We start from the raw sequence: 15,306 nt of genomic DNA on the forward strand, positions 1-15,306 counted from the left end.
GAGCTTTTTCTGGGTCTCCCACGTGGGTGCAGGGACCCAAGGACTTGGGCCTTCTTTCACTGCTTTCCCAGGCCATAGGCGAGAGCTGGATAGGAAGAGGAGCAGCCAGGACTCAAACTGGCACCCATATGGGATGCTGGCACTGCGGGTGGTGGCTTTTGCTGCTACGCCACAGTGCCAGCTCTGATCCTGGTCATTCTTTGCAGGAGAGTCGGCCCTTCTTATCCACAGGTGCTACACCCACTCAACCAATCATAGATAGCAAATATTTGTGTCTATCCTGAAAACATACAGACTTCTTCATGTCACTGTTCCCTGCGTAATCCAGTATGACAACTATGTACACACCATTACACTGTATGGGTACTGCAAGTCAGCTCTAGATGCTTTAAAACATACGGGGGATGTGCTTAGCTTATACGCAAATACTGAGTGTCCTCAGAGTTTGGTACCCAACGTATCCAGGAACCAGTCCCCTAGAGACACCAAGGGAATACTGTAGCATCTGAGAATCAGAGAGCTTAAGTGACCAGTCACAGGTTTCTGGGTTGGCTTTGAGACGCTGAGGTCTGCCAAGGACAGCAGCTGCGTCTGCCTTAGCTTGTGCTTCCCGTGAGCCCAAGGGGGGAAGACAGGGGCCTGCACAGAGCTCTGAGCAAGGAGGAAAGGCCAGGAGGCAGAACTAAGTATGACTCAGTGAAGCATGGTGGCGACAGCAGGGCGACAGAGCAAATGGCCATGGCAGGACCAGAGCAGAGAAGCCTTCGGAAGATAAATCATAGGGTTAATGCTGGAGCAATTTTAGGCGGAAGGAGTATACTTTTTATGCTTTTAGTACTTACTTATTGAAGGTATTTTTATAGTAAAACAGATAGGGACACACTAAGGGATTAGAATGCATTTTTAGAGAAAAATCCAGGTTTCAAAGAAATGTCTCCCTATGTTGGGTCCTGGGGTGAGCTAGTCCCCCAGAACCTGTGACTGTGACCTGATTTGGCCAAAGGTCTCTGCAGCTGTGAGAAGTCAAGGATACTGATGGGAGGTCCCCCTGGATGAGGGGTGGGCTGTGAATTCCACGAGAGGTGTCTTCGTCAAGAGAGAGAAGAGAGAGGAAACACAGGGTCCAGGGGTGTGAAGACAGAGGCAGAGCCCACGGCAATGCAGCCACAAACCAAGGAATGCCTGGAGCCAGTAGACGCTGAAAGAGGAGGAAGGATCTGCCCCTCTAGCCTTCAGAGAGAGGCCAGCGCCCTGGTTAGAAATCTGGAAACATAAACCCTTTTTAATGACCTGGGTAGAAGTAATTAATTGAGGCAGGCCAAAAAAACTACAGCAGACCTCCAAGGGCTAAATTCTCCAGGAATTTAGCACACATCTCCCTTGGAACACATGTTCAACTCTTCTGCCATCAGAGGACTTTTGAGGGGGACTGGGCAGAGTGATGGAGAGCCACAGGAAGTTCTCCATCAAGGGAAAGGGGAAAGAGCAGGAGTGTTCCCGACAGTTAGGGTGACACTGGCATCCAGAAACTGGGAGACAGTCGGAAGGCAGACATGGGTAAGAATTGTCAGGACTTGGGATCACTGGGGTAGGCTGAAAGGGACCCCAGGGTCTTCTCCCTTCCCCCGGGGAGAGTCTGGGAGTGGGAAGGAAGAAGTCAAGGTGGCAGTGAGGTTCTCCAGGGAGCAGAGGCACTCGGGGAACTCTGGGCCACGCCTGAGGCTGTGGGAGAAGCTGGTTTGGAAAGGAGATGAACTTATTCTGATGGTGGTGACCTGGGAGAAATGACACTGCCCACAGGAAGTGCAGGCAAAGGGGCTCACAAAGGCTGCAGGCAAAGTCCAAAGGGCAGGTGTTGGGATCAGTGGTGCAGATGCTGCTTGGGACGTCCACATCCTATGTGGGAACACCTGGTTTGAGGCCCAGTTCCTCTAATTTGATTCCAGCTTAGTGCTAATGTGGACCCTGGGAAGCTACAGATGATGGCTCTGGTGTTTGGGTTGCTGCCACCCACGTGGGAGGCCTGGATAGGATCCCAGTTCCTAGCCCAGCCCTGGCTGTTGCAAGCATCCGGGGAGTGGACCAGCAGATGGAGGCTATCTCTCTGTCCCTCTGCCTTTCAAACAAAAACTAAATAATTTCTTCTTAAAGTTCAGGCGGGTGGTTAACTAAAAAAAAAGTACACATCAGACTAAAAGCTTGATTGCTTTGGGAATCGAGGAGGAAGACAACAGACCTCCTATAAGGAGAAAACATGGGCGGGCCAGATGGCAATAGGACCAAAATCAATCATCTAAGATCAACGGAAAGATGATGGAGTTTCAGGAGGTAGAAATGCCATGTGCTTCAGCAGACCCCCCTGTAGGATTAAGATGGAGAAAAAGTTTAGAGAGTGGCATCAGTGAGTTTTTCAAAGAATCAGAGGAGGAAGAAAGAACCATGATTGAGATTTTACAAAGCAAACAAGTGAACATCTGGGCCAATATTGCTCTACCTATCTGGAGTAAGCCCATTGAAATTTGGGCCGGGCTACGGACTGGAATTCTGCTTCCTCACTCCTAAGATGAGGCTTGCACTAAAGGATGAGCTTTGATAGCTTCTTTCCCAGAGTCAAACAAGGAGGCTGTCCTGAGCCCCAGATCTTGACCTTGATCTCTGTTTAAGCTATTGCACCTCCTTCCACATACTGAGCTATTCAAGGGTGACCTGTTGCCAAGGCGTGTGCTAGGTACTGTTGGAGGTAGGTAGATATTATCTCCCCATTTCACAGACTTGAGAAAAGTCAAGAAATCCCTGTGTGAGGTTACACAGGTCAGAAGTCCACAGTCCAGCAGGCCACTGATGACGGAGCTCCGGGGACTCTACTTACCCATTCTTGGGTACTTTGGGGGAGGGAGTCAATCAAAGAATGTTGCCTTGCCTCCTTGGGTGAAACAATACTGTTTTCCTGAAGATCAGAAGCCAGGAGCCGAAGAAAGCAGCTCACTGACACGGGTGCAGGCGATCCCACGAGGGCTTTGGAATCCTTGGAACATTAGGATTTCCTCTGGGAAACCATGGGGAGAAGGAGTTTGGAGAAAAGACATCTGGACTCTTCCGGAGGGAAGCTCCTGTCTCTGCCAGCTTCCAAGTTTGTTTACTGGGCCACACAACTCCCGGGCGGGGTGAGGCTGGGTGAGCCGCCCGGGCCCACTCCTCACGGCACCCGCAGCGGCCCAGGGGCAGGCGGCTCCTGATTGGGCTCTGCTCCCGGGGCTGTGCAACCCGACTCCCGGCGGCTGGAGCGGGCTTGCGTGCCTGGGAGGCAGCAGAGGTCGGAGTTCCGCTCCTCCCCTTAGGAAGCGCCTCCGCCGGGGACGAAAGGACTAAAAACGTGTCTGGTTGGGAAAGTAAACAGACGCAAGCCAAATAAAAATAAAAATGCCCGCAAGCAATCACAGGGAGGAAGCGACATTTTGCTGGAAGTCACTTTTCTGATGGACCACAGGCCTGCTGCGCTGAGCGCGCCGTGGGAATGCTTCCGGGGGGGGGGCGGTCTCCTCTCCATCTCGCGCGTGGCGGTAAGAGAATTAAACAAACAACAAAAAGAGCACGCGAAGCCCACCCGGCCGTCCTCCGGGGCTGGAAGTGAATGCCTTCATTTTTCCGGTCGTCCCCACCCCGCCCCCGCCAGTGCGGGCGCGGGGACCTCGCCTAGCGCTCGGCGCCCGGGCCTCGCTGCGCCCCGCAGCGCCCCGCAGCGCCGCGTTCTCCAGCCCCGGGCTACTCCGGGCGCGCTCCGGGGCCGGGCCGCGGGGCTCGGCGGAGCCGGGGGCGCCCCCAGGTGGGGGTCGGCCCCCGCCCCGTGCGCGCGCGGGCCCTGGGCCGGCCCCTGGGCGGCGTCACGGCGCGGCCGGGGAGGAGCGAGGGCGGACGAGGAAGCGAGCGGCGGAGGCGGGCGTTGCGCGCCGGGGGAGGGTCGCCGCCGCCGCCGCCGCCTCCGGGAGCTTCAGGCCGGAGCCGCGCGGCCGAACGGGCGGCGGGCGGCGGGGAGGCTCGCGGCGCCCGGGCCGGCGGGGTCCGCCCGGCGGCAAGACGCGGGAGCGGCGCAGACAAAGAGCGGCGCCTGGGCGGGCGCAGCGCGGCCGCCGCCGCCCCGGGACCCGCGCCGCTGCCCTCCGGCCTCGGTGGGCGGCCCGTGGCGAGGTAAGTGTGTGCGCCGCAAACTTGGGGGCGCATTCGGCGGAGTTGGAAGCGCAGCGGGGCCCGCGGGCCGGGACGCGCCCAGGGAGGGGCTGGGGGAGCGGGGCCCCTCCGCGCTCCGCCGGTGCCCTCGCCCCCGCCGCGGCCTGGGCGCCCTCCCCACCGGCTGTGGGCTGCTCGGCACCTCCAGGCTCCGCACCTTCCTGCCCGCCTTCCGGGCCCCCCACCCCACCCCCAGGGGCCGGCTTGGGGGCAGGGGCGCCCTCAAAGGGTGCGCGGGCGAGCAGCTGGGCAGGGGCCGGGCGGCGGGGCCCGGGGACTGGACACCTCCGGTGCGCAGGGAGTGCCCGGCCTGCGGGACGGACGGCGGCAGGCACGGGGCCGGGGCCGGCGTGGGACCGAGCGGTGGCCGCGGTCGCCGGGGGAGGAATCTCCGGGTCGCAGGGACGCGGGGGGTCGCGATGCGCCCGGAGAACTTAACTGTGTGTTGATTGCAACTGTTTCTGATCCCACACAAAGCTGCTGTCACGTCGCGTGAGGGAGGGTCGTCGGCCGGGCGCTGGGCGCTTTTGTGCGGGTTTTAGGCTCTGCGCCCTGCCGCGGATTTTCAGGGCGCCCTTGGAGCCAGCCACTTGAACCAAAGTTTCTCCCAGTCGCTCTGCGTTCAGGGCGATGGAACCACCAGGGGGTCCTGGAAAAAACGTCCTGTGTGACTCCGAAAGCATCGACGACGGCTGCCGCGTGGGCGCCGTGTGGGCTTCGCATTGTGTGGGTTAACGCTGTACTTTGTGGACAATGCCGATCGCCTGGGACGGGCTGTGGGCGGAGGCTGGGGGTCACTGGCTGGTGGCCAGCAGGCACCTGGCTTAAGCCAGCCTCCTCAGGACAAAGCAGGGGCGCGTGCAGAGTGGACCTGGTCCCCTCCGACAGTTGGGGGTGGCAGTGCCTCCCTTATTTGGCCTTGTTTATTTGGCCAACAGGTTTGAGGCTTTGTGCCAAGTTTGCATGTGCATCATGGGGTGAGTGGGCCCCAGTGTGCCTCCAGAAGAGTCTGCACCATCACCCAGGCCTGCTCCTCGCACTGACTCAGGGAGGGGCTGAACCCAGAGGGAGGGGCGGTGGGCGTGGCTTTCTGGGGACCCACAGGTAGGGAGTCCCCTCCTGGCCCGCCCCAGTCCTGGCAGTTGGGGAAGGGTTTTTGTGTAACAGTGAGAACCAATCCGGGGCTGTGTTTCCTGCTGCTGTTTTTGATTAAGTTACCTACAGAGTTGTTATTTTTTTTTCCCCCAAGTCTTAAAAGTGGTGGAAAATGAAATTAACCTGGGCTGCTTTAACTTATCAAACCAGATCTGAGCTGTGCCTCAGAACACGCCCTTAGTGCACTCACCACCTGTGCCCAGATGAAGGCTTCCAGCGTGTGTGTGGTTTATGTGAAGAGTGGCAGGCAGAGAGCACAGGGAGACGAGGTCCAGGAGGTGGGGGGTGCAGGTGCGTGGATGTTTGCAGCAGGGTTTTTCTGAGGAGGGGCGGTCTCCCCGCTTGGGAAGAAGTGACCACAAGGGCAGGTCCTGCCTGAGTAGCTCTCCCCTTGACACGAGGGGAGTGGCAGGGTCTTGGTGGCCTTGTGATGGTCACTTGAGGGTGAGATGGGAGCTTTAGGCAGTGCTGGGTTTGCTCCCCTGGGCTTGGAGAGTCTCAGCTGCTGTGTAAACACTGGCAGTGATCCTGACAGGCGGGTGAAACTGACTTGGCAAAATTGGCTGCATTGTAATCTTCTTGGCCCAGTTGGGAGAAACTGACCCTTTTTAAATAGAGGCGTTGGTGGAAGGTGCATTTCCAGTAGCCTGGTCAGTTTTCAGGCTTTGAGTAACATGCTGGGTACTTAAACCTTCATCGCGGCTGTTGGACCCTTGTCATGTTCTCAACCTCTGCCATTTACATTGGGGGTAATCACGCTTTTCCAGCCAACAGCGGATCTTAATGTACACAGCACTTGAGAAATGTACTATCATCCATAGCAAACACACAGGAGATCTTCCTTGCACATGCAGGGACCCAGTAACCTTTTACAATACCCCAAGCTTCCGTGATTGCACAGAATGACCTGAGGTCCTTTTGTTGCTTGCATTAACGTCGTTTGCTCTGGGGAAGACCGGGCTGTGTTGCTGAATGGGACACTCAGGCTTCTCGCCGCTCAGACTTGGCTTGCGGTGTGTGCTGGGGAAGGAGGGCTTACGGGTATGGTTCTCCAGCATGAAAGCGGAGGCTTGCTGACGGACAAGCTCGAAATTGCTTGCGCGAGCTGCAGGGGAGTGTGGTGAGCGATGTCTGGGAAAATTAGGAGGCTGACTGGTTTAACCAGCCCACTGGAAACTCCCCACAACTGCCCCCAGAGGCGCAGGAAATTTGTTTTCTCATCCTTCTTCTCCGAAGGGACTGTGCATGGGGATTGCAGATTGTTTCTCTTTCCTAAAATGAGTGATGGAAACATTCGTGGTGCATTTTTCAAAAGGCCTTAGCTAAAAAATGCCATCATGTGTGTTGTTAAAAGTCTGAGTGGAGGCAATGAGAAGGAGGTCAAGACCGCCTTGGAACGGGGTTACCCACAGAGTGCGGCTTAAAGTAAAAACAACGTCTCGGTTCTTCAGGCTGTTTTATCAGCACAGTTTACGAATTCAGACTTTTTTCCACATGTTGACTTCTGAAGGGCAGAGCAGCGATAGCAAGTTACCCCTCTGCCTACGATGTGAACGCACACGCATCCCGGCATGTGGGTTCCAGCCTCAAGAACCAGGCCCTGAAGCCATAGAAACACAGAGGTGCTTTCTGATGGACGTGGCAGTGTCCCGGTGGTGCCAGGACACTGGCGTTGGATTAAAGCTCCGTTCCCTCCTGGCTGGGGTCTCCAGGTCGCACCAACCCCCCAGGGACTGTTTTCCATGCCTTCCCTTCCCCACACCTGACCGGCTCCCTTCCTGCTAGGTGGAGACTCCTCCTTGGAAGCTCCACTCACAGCACTTTCCTTCTGTCTCTGATTGGATGTTGGTGATGTTCCTCCTTGTGTTGCCACTTAGTACAATCCCTTCTGCATCCTGGATGTGCCGCAGACACTCACTGATCCATGCCAGTTGTGTTCTGAGCTTGTGGTGGGGGGGCTCCAGGTTCCCACGCAGATTTCAGCCCTAAGAGACTTCCAGAATCCTTGTACCTCTGCTTAGAACCTCTGTCACCTGTGCATGGCTTTGTCCCCAGTGTGCCCAGAAAAATGGGAGACTCCGGTCTGTTGGCCTCTCCCTTTGGTAAGTTCTCCGTCCAATGAATTGTTTATAGTCTTGAAGCCAAGCTTAAAGCAAGAACAACAAACAGAACCTAAAACAAACCCAACTGTATAACCAGCTGGTGGGCTGGCCGAATGTTTTCCTTTTCTATCCATGTCAACCGGAATTGGAAAGGCTAGGCAGAGCCTTGGTTACCCTGGTTTGCTACGTTGATTAGTGTCACCCACTTCTGTCTTGTTTGTATTTGTGAAATTTTTCAGAAAAGCAGCTTCAGGTATGCTCAGAACTTAACTGCCGTTTGAGCGGTCCTAATCTGAAATTCTGAAATGCTCCCAAATCTGAAACTTTGAGCCCCAAGATGACACCACGAGTGGAAAATTCCACACCTGACCTCCTGTGACAGGACACAGTCAAAAGGCAGGTGCACTAACAAAACTGTGAAGAATCACCTTCAGGCTGTGTGTCCAAGGCGTACATGGAACATAATTGGATTTTGCGTTTAGACTTGGGTCCCATCCCCAAGATATCTCATTAAGCATATGCCTGTATTCCAAAAAGAAAAATAAAAAATCTGAAGCACTTCTGGTCCCACACATTTCAGGTAAAGGAGACTCAACCTGTATTTTTGGGATAATTCTGTAGAGGGAGATGCTTCTCCTGGCCAGTTGTTAACAAAGACCTAAAATGCCAGAAGGAGATAAGAATAACATACAAACTTCCGGATGATAATTTATCACCTGCAAAGTCCGTTGCATGGCAAAAGCAGCACATTTAACGTTTAAATCAACATAGCATGCTTGGCTCTGGCCTGCATTTCTGGGTCAGGAGACTAGGGCTCAGGGCCAGGGCCACCGACTCCAGAACTTTGTCTCAAGTCTGTGCCATTGCTAAGTGGACGGCAGATGAGACCCCCCAGAAAGTTGCTGGGGCAAGGGTTGATTTCCTTTGTGGCAGTGGATGGAGCAGGGTGCTGCAGAGCTTGGGTGTGTGCCTTGGCCAAGCTACGGCTGTGTGCAGATCCTGCTGGGAGCATGCGTTGGCTCTTTGAAGATGCTCTGTTGGAGGAGAGGCGGGCAGGGGCAGTTGCGGTGCACCTGTGTCCTGGCTCATGGCTGTGAGCCAGTTTCCCTGGGGTGTCTCCGCGGGTGGGTGAGTGGGTGTTTCCGTCCAGTGTGCGTGTCAGTCTGTTCAGGCTGCTGTAATGGGTAGCACAGATTGGGGGCTGGCAGTTCTGGAAGCTGCAAGTCCACGATCAGGGTCCCGGCAAGGTTGGTGTCTGATGAGGGCCCACTTCCTGCCTTGCTCTCTTGCCTGTGTTCTGTGCACACAGTGGGGGAAGCCAGTGGTGCCTTTTCCTCTTCTAAGGACGTCGGTCTTATTGGATCAGGGCCTCACCCTTATGCCTTCATTTAACCTTAAATATCTCCTGAAATGTCCGTGCTCCAGATACTGTTGGCCCTTGTATTTGTGGGCTCTGCATCTGAGGATTCAACCAACTGTGGATTGAAAATATTTTTTTAAAAAATTGATTCCACTGAGTAGACTTTTTTCTTTTTATTCCATAAATAATACAGCATACCAACTCTTTACATGGTATTTATGCTTTATTAGGTATTATAAATAATCTAGAGAGGATGTAAAGTACGTGGAAGATGTTTATAGTTTATATGCGAACACTCTGTCCCTTTATATAAGGGACCAGGACATCGGTGGAATTTGGCATCTGCCTGGGAACTGGAACCAGTCCCCCACAGACAGCGAGGGACAGCTTGCCGTATAGTCCCTTCCGTGTTAGGGCCCATGGTAGGAGATTTGTGGGATGTGGTTGAGTCCAGCGTGGAACTCTGTTCTAAACTCAGGCTGATTATTTGAGGGGGTCCTGTTGGCCCAGCATCACAGATCTGGTATCTGTGTGTGTGTGAGGATCCCCACTAGGGATGGTTGCAGAGCAGGCTGAGCAGGGTGAGTCTCAGAATTGCATACGCGCGGGCAAGCTGATTGGAAGGCTTGCTCAGGTTCTAAATGGGGGCAGGGGGATTCTGGATGAAGGGCAAAGTAGAAAAGGCGGTGCCCCAGGGAGGCCGTCCCCATGGGGCCTCCGTGACAGCGCAGTGCCCGCCCCTTTGTGGCTGCCCTGGCCACGGGAGTGAGTGCCCCTTGTGGGTTGTGTGTGACTGCAGGAAGGTGTCTCACCAAGACCACTTTGCATGGTTCAGGTTGATTGCAGGCGCAGTGTCTTATCTGACTCGCCCCCGCCCCGCAGCTGCAGATCTGTTTGTTCATTCAGTGGTTGGCTGGTTTGTGACTTTGTTCATTCATAGATGGAGTAGCGACTTCTTGCCAGTCACTTCCACCTGAAGCTCTTGCAGGTCTCCACGTACTTCATCTCCTGACCCTCATGGCTACTCAGCTGTTTCCCCTGTCATTGTCTCACTTGGTGATCCTTAAATTCTCCCTCACCTCCAGGTCCAGTCTACACCACCTCCTGAGCCTGCATCCCAAAGATTCCTTCCACTTCCACTTTCACTTGGGTGTCAGTTTTCTAACACTCCTGCCAACCGTTCTGCTCGCCGCACCCTGGCTTTCGGGTCTGGCCAGATCTGCCCTGAGTGGTGCTTTGTTGCCCTTTATAGATGTCCCATGTTCCCATGCCCAAGTGCATCATCTTTTTATTTTATTTGGAGATTTATTTGTTTGGAAGCCAGAGTTACACAGAGAGAGAGAGAGAGAGAGAGAGAGAAAGATCTATCATCCATTGGTTCACTCCTCAGGTGGCTGTAATGGCTAGGCTGAAACCCCGAGCCAGGATCTTCAGCTGGGTCTCTCCCATGTGGGTGGCAGGAGCCCAAGGACTTGGGCCATCTTTCTGCTGCTTTCTTGGGCCATTAGCAGGGAGTTAGGTCGGAAGTGGAGCAGCTAGCACTGGAACTGGCGCCCACATGGAATGCCGGCACTGCAGGTGGTGGCTTTACCCGTTGCACCACAGTGCCAGCCCCCATCAGTTTGTTTTTAGAGACTCCTGTCCATTGAGGTGGTGCACAGTATCCCTTGTGACAGGGGCATGGCCACACCAGTATAGCTTTGCATGGAACTGTGCACAAACCTGGATCTCTTTCAAGGCAGGGAAGAGAGATTGCATGCACAAAATGGTAGGTGTGTGTGTTTGAACTTGGAGTGTTTCCCTGCAGTGCACTGGAGTGATGGTTTGTCAGGTGCAGGGCTGTCCCATTGAAATAGAATGCAAGCCACCAGTGTATTTTAAGTGTTCTTGTAGCCACGGTAAAATATAAAAAGAGTGGTAATATATATTCCGCAGCAAATGTGTGCTTCAAAAAGTTCATGGACAAATAAAATTAAAAGCTAAGTTTGTTTTGATGCCAAAATTTTGAAATCTGCGTGTAGTTTTTCATAATACATTTTCTCTGACTTGACGGCCCCTCAAAATATTTTTAAAATATTTTTGTTGCTACATGCAATGAATATAAAACATGATTCATGAGATAATTTATGGGAAGTCTTGGAAATTCAGTGTGGTAGATACTTGGCACACGACTCCATTCCCTGTTGCTGGATTTTGAGTGGACATTAGCTCCAAGTGGCTAGCGGTTGCCACACTGGACAGTGCTGCTCTATACACTTTTGATAACTTAAGCTTCATTCATCCTATTTTTTTTTTTAAAGATGTATTTATTTGAAAGGCAGAGTTACACAGAGAGAGAAGGAGAGGCAGAGAGAGGTCTTCCATCCACTGGTTCACTCCCCAATTGGCCACAATGGCCCGAGCTGCAGTGATCTGAAGCCAGGAGCCAGGAGCTTCTTCTGGGTCTCCCACATGGGTGCAGGGGCCCAAGCACTTGGCCCATCTTCTGCTGCTTTCCTAGGCCATAGCAGAGAGGTGGATCATAAGTAGAGCAGCCGGGTCTCGACCTGGCGCCCATATGGAATGCTGGCACTGCAGGCGGTGGCTTAACCCGCTATACCACAGCGCTGGCCCCCATCCTATATTTTTTATCGTTGAGATAGGTGAGTGACACAGTGGGGAACGTCCAGAATCCGTGAAATCATTTGGTCTGACCCTGCTGAGGCAACCACTGCAGGCGGGACTGGCATTCACAAGAGCTGGAGCAGGCTAGCTTTTAAACTGATAATTCTGTGTTTGTATGGCCCGCGAACGATGTTATAAATATCCAAATGGCCCTTGGCAGAGAAAAGGTTCCCAACCCGTGATTTAGAGTAACAGTGACGGCGATTATTATTGTGCTTTCTGGGGAAAGGGATCACTTCTACAGATGTAAGGAATAACTCATATTTCTTGGACTCAGTTTTAGAGTACTCAAATCAGATTTAGCTAAACATGAATAGATATAATCAACATACCTTTCACAAACACGTTCTACAAATATATTCAGAATGTGTTCTGCAGGTTAAGTTGCCCGTGTATTGAAATAAAACTGTTTTGGGCATGAGTGTTGAACATATTTCTGATTGATGCTAAGTAGTTCACCCATAAGGACAGAGCTAAAATCATACTTCTTTTTAGTGATCATTAGCTTACACACACACACACCAGACATTGTAATTACTGTTCTGAGCACTTGCACAGGATGATAGCTCACAGACTCTCCTAAGAGTTGAGTGTGGTACTTTCCGGCTTCGTCTTGACGGTTGTGGCAAGGGAGGAGGCACTACTGCTAAGCTGGCCTCGGGCTCCACAGCCAGCAGGGGCACATCTGGATTCCCTCTCCAGCTGCCTGGCTCTTGAGTATCTGTTATCCGCCAACCTAGGTCCCTGGCCCTTCAGCAGCTATATCTGGAAATACTGGAGAGCAGAGCCGTAGGCTTTTGTTGGAGTAAAGGTTTGAGAGACACTGATGGAATTGTCCTGGATAGGGCGCGGAGCTTGGGTGCAGGTCCGTTCTGGGGGAACGCACACCAGCCAGGCGGTGGAGGCCTCCCTGGGTCTTGGGAGGACAAATGAGTGGTTGGTAACAGTGCATGGTCGTCGAGAACCGTCCTGGGTACCGGTGGCCATTCCTCCCTGCGGGCCTCTGTTGTTGTGTCCCTTCAGTGGGTGGTCTTCAGACTGCCAGACCCTCCCATCCAGAAATCACCCCCACCCGGCCTCCCTCGGAGATTTGCCTTGCTCATGGTTCCCAGGTGCCCTGTGTGGGGCCAGGCGTCACCCTTTGAGAACCACTGCTGGCGGGACTCGCAGGCCCACGGTGTGCAGAGGACTTTCTGTTGTGGTACAGGTCGAATCTCCATTGTCAGAAGTCCTTGGGTCCCGAAGCGTGTAGGGTTTCAGATCTGGGAATATTTTCTCTCCGTAACAAGACAGAGGGGACCCCAGCCTAAACACGAAATTCACAGATGTTTCCTATGCAGTGTGCCCTAAGTCATACAGCCTGAAGGTAACTTGAACAATACTTTCAGGGCGTCGGCATAGGGCGTGGGCATTTCAAGTGCAGCTGGTCACGCGAGGTCACGTGTGGATTTTTCCGTTTGTGAAGCTGATGTCCGTTCGGATTTGGGAGCGTGTCAGAGTTCAGATTTTTCAGATTAGGGCGGCTGAGCCTGCAGGTTAACTGAAGCCTGGCCTGCAGCACGGCAGTGTGGGCCCGAGCAGTGTGCCAGGGCCACGCCCCGTCTCCACCTCAGTGGGGACCAGGAAGCAGGAGTGTTTTTGTGTTCTTCCAGTCAGCCTGCACCTTTGTGTAGCTGGGCTGCCTCGCTCGGGCCCGTTTTCACCTGCTGCTACGTTTCCTTAATGAGTCACCATCACTCACGTGAAGGGGGCAGGTGCTTGCTGAGAACCTTGGAGGGGTACCCAGCAAATCCTGGCCCTTTTGACTTCTGGGATGAGCTGGAAGAATTCAGAAGTGGCCAGAAGACGTTTTAGACTGGATTCTTGGGAGACAGCTGCTCCCCTGGGGGCTGTGACACTGGCTACCATCGCAAGTGAGTTCTGTGTGTGCCCGTTCATCCCCAGTACGTTTCCATGTTGGGGGGAACCCCAGGGACCTCAGGAGTTTGGCAGCTCTCTCCTGGAGCGGAGGGGACCTGGCTACAACCATGAGTCAGCCGTCTTGTTGGAGATCAGGATTCCAGATGGGCTGTTTAGATTTGCCGTGCGCGGCCTCTCACATGGGCAGCGCTGGATGTTGCACGCTCCAAAACTAGTAGCAGCAAAGATTTTGTTATTCAGCTGGCTTAACCGTTCTCGCAGATGGCAGGGGGTGGGGAAGGCAGGGGCGGCTAGAGAGAGCTGTGTCTGAGGGTACCCGTGCGTCTGTGGTCCTACTGAAATCCTCAGGCAGGTGCTGTGGCCATCGTGGGGGTCCAAGTCCACCGTGTCCCTGTCGGCTTTTCCTTGAAGGCTGTGCCCCAGTTTAACAGGGTGTGCATTTTGTCAGGGGGTTTGAGGGTCTCTCGATCAGCAGGTCTGCTAATTACATCACTGAGGAGCCTGGCGCTGTGGTGGTCTCACTCTTCTTGCCTGCTGCCTGCATTTTTAAGGACCCCCACTTTACAAAGCTTGTATCGCTGTTTTCACTGCGTGTGTGTGTGCGTGTGCAGTCTGAACTGGTGATAGCTTTTTTCCTGATTGCCATGAGTGACAGAAGTCAGTTTGGGGACATTGACTGTGTGTGTGCACGTGTGCATGTGTGTGTGTGGTCTAAACTGGTGATAGCTTTTTCCCTGATTGCCATGAGTGACAGAAGTCAGTTTGGGGACATTGACTGTGTGTGTGTGCACGTGTGCATGTGTGTGTGCGATCTGAACTGGTGATAGCTTTTTCCCTGACTGCTGTGGGTGATGGAAGTCAGTTTGCGGACATTGACAGTGTGTGTGCGTGTGTGTTTGTGTGTGTGCTTGTGTGTGTGTGTGCGTGCGGTTTGAACTGGTGATAGCTTTTTCCCTGACTGCCGTGGGTGACGGAAGTCAGTCTGGGGACATTGACAGAAAACCACACGCTGCTCACGTAATTTTAAAAAGACTGAGAAATATCAAGGGATCATTTTAGCGGCGCTTTCAGGAAACTTGATATAGGTGCATAGTGAATTTTTGGCACATGACTTTTTTTTTTTTTTTAAAGAAACAGACTTAGCAGAAGCTGGCAGTGTAGACCGGAACCAGATTTTCTTCCCGTTACTTTCCATCCTTTAGTTCCATGCCGTTGGTTCTACCCGCGACGTCTCACGTACACTTACTTGGCGCAGTCTCCCGCGTGCAGACTGTTCATCCTGGGGTCCGCTTCCCTCTGTCCTCGCTACCTGCTCTCAAATGGATTTTCCTTTACAGCTGTTAGTTCCTGGCTTCCTAGGACCTACCCGGGATGCAGAAAACTCACTTTTCCTCCAGCGCTGCCATCTGTCTCGCTTCAGTTCCTTGCGTATGGTTTTCCTTGCTAGATCTGTTTTACTTGGTTCAGTAGACCAGACCCAGTGGTGACGAGGAGGAAGCGATGACGTTAGTGTCTAAACAACAAAGTCAGGGTGTCAGATACTGTTGTAGTCTTCATTGTGAGGCTTCCCGGGAAGAGCCGAAGGCTGTCCCATTAATCTCCCGTGGATTGAGTGTGTCGCGTTTCCTGTGCTGCTTTTGAAACGTACTGTGCGTGCACCTAATGTAAGCTCAGCCTCCTGTCTTCCACGAGAAGTGGGTGGGTTTTTGGTGAGTGTCTCTAGGCGGTCAGAATTCCCTGTCTGAGGTGGAAAAGACACGGCCATCACACGGCGTGTTAGTACACGCAGTCTCACACCCGTTTTTGGATCTTACTTGCTGTTAGATTTGGATTAGGAAGTATGAACAATTCGCTCTTGCAGCTACACATAGGTTTTTCAAG

General features: G+C 53.4%; 1 protein-coding gene across 4 annotated transcripts in view; it reads left to right on the forward strand.

The window, feature by feature from the left end:
- The first annotated feature begins 3,325 nt into the window (after positions 1-3,325).
- Positions 3,326-15,306, forward strand: part of NCK2 (NCK adaptor protein 2) — a 160,062-nt gene continuing 148,081 nt past the window's right edge. The window contains exon 1 of one of the 4 annotated variants that reach the window (XM_062210039.1): positions 3,326-3,560. The gene's annotated coding sequence lies outside the window, so the exon portion shown is untranslated. Of the gene's footprint in view, positions 3,561-4,097; positions 4,186-15,306 lie in introns of those variants that run through there. The other 3 variants (XM_062210037.1, XM_062210040.1, XM_062210036.1) reach the window with 3 other exon arrangements.

The sequence above is a fragment of the Lepus europaeus genome, chromosome 13 (assembly GCF_033115175.1).
Source record: "Lepus europaeus isolate LE1 chromosome 13, mLepTim1.pri, whole genome shotgun sequence".
NCBI lineage: Eukaryota > Metazoa > Chordata > Mammalia > Lagomorpha > Leporidae > Lepus > Lepus europaeus.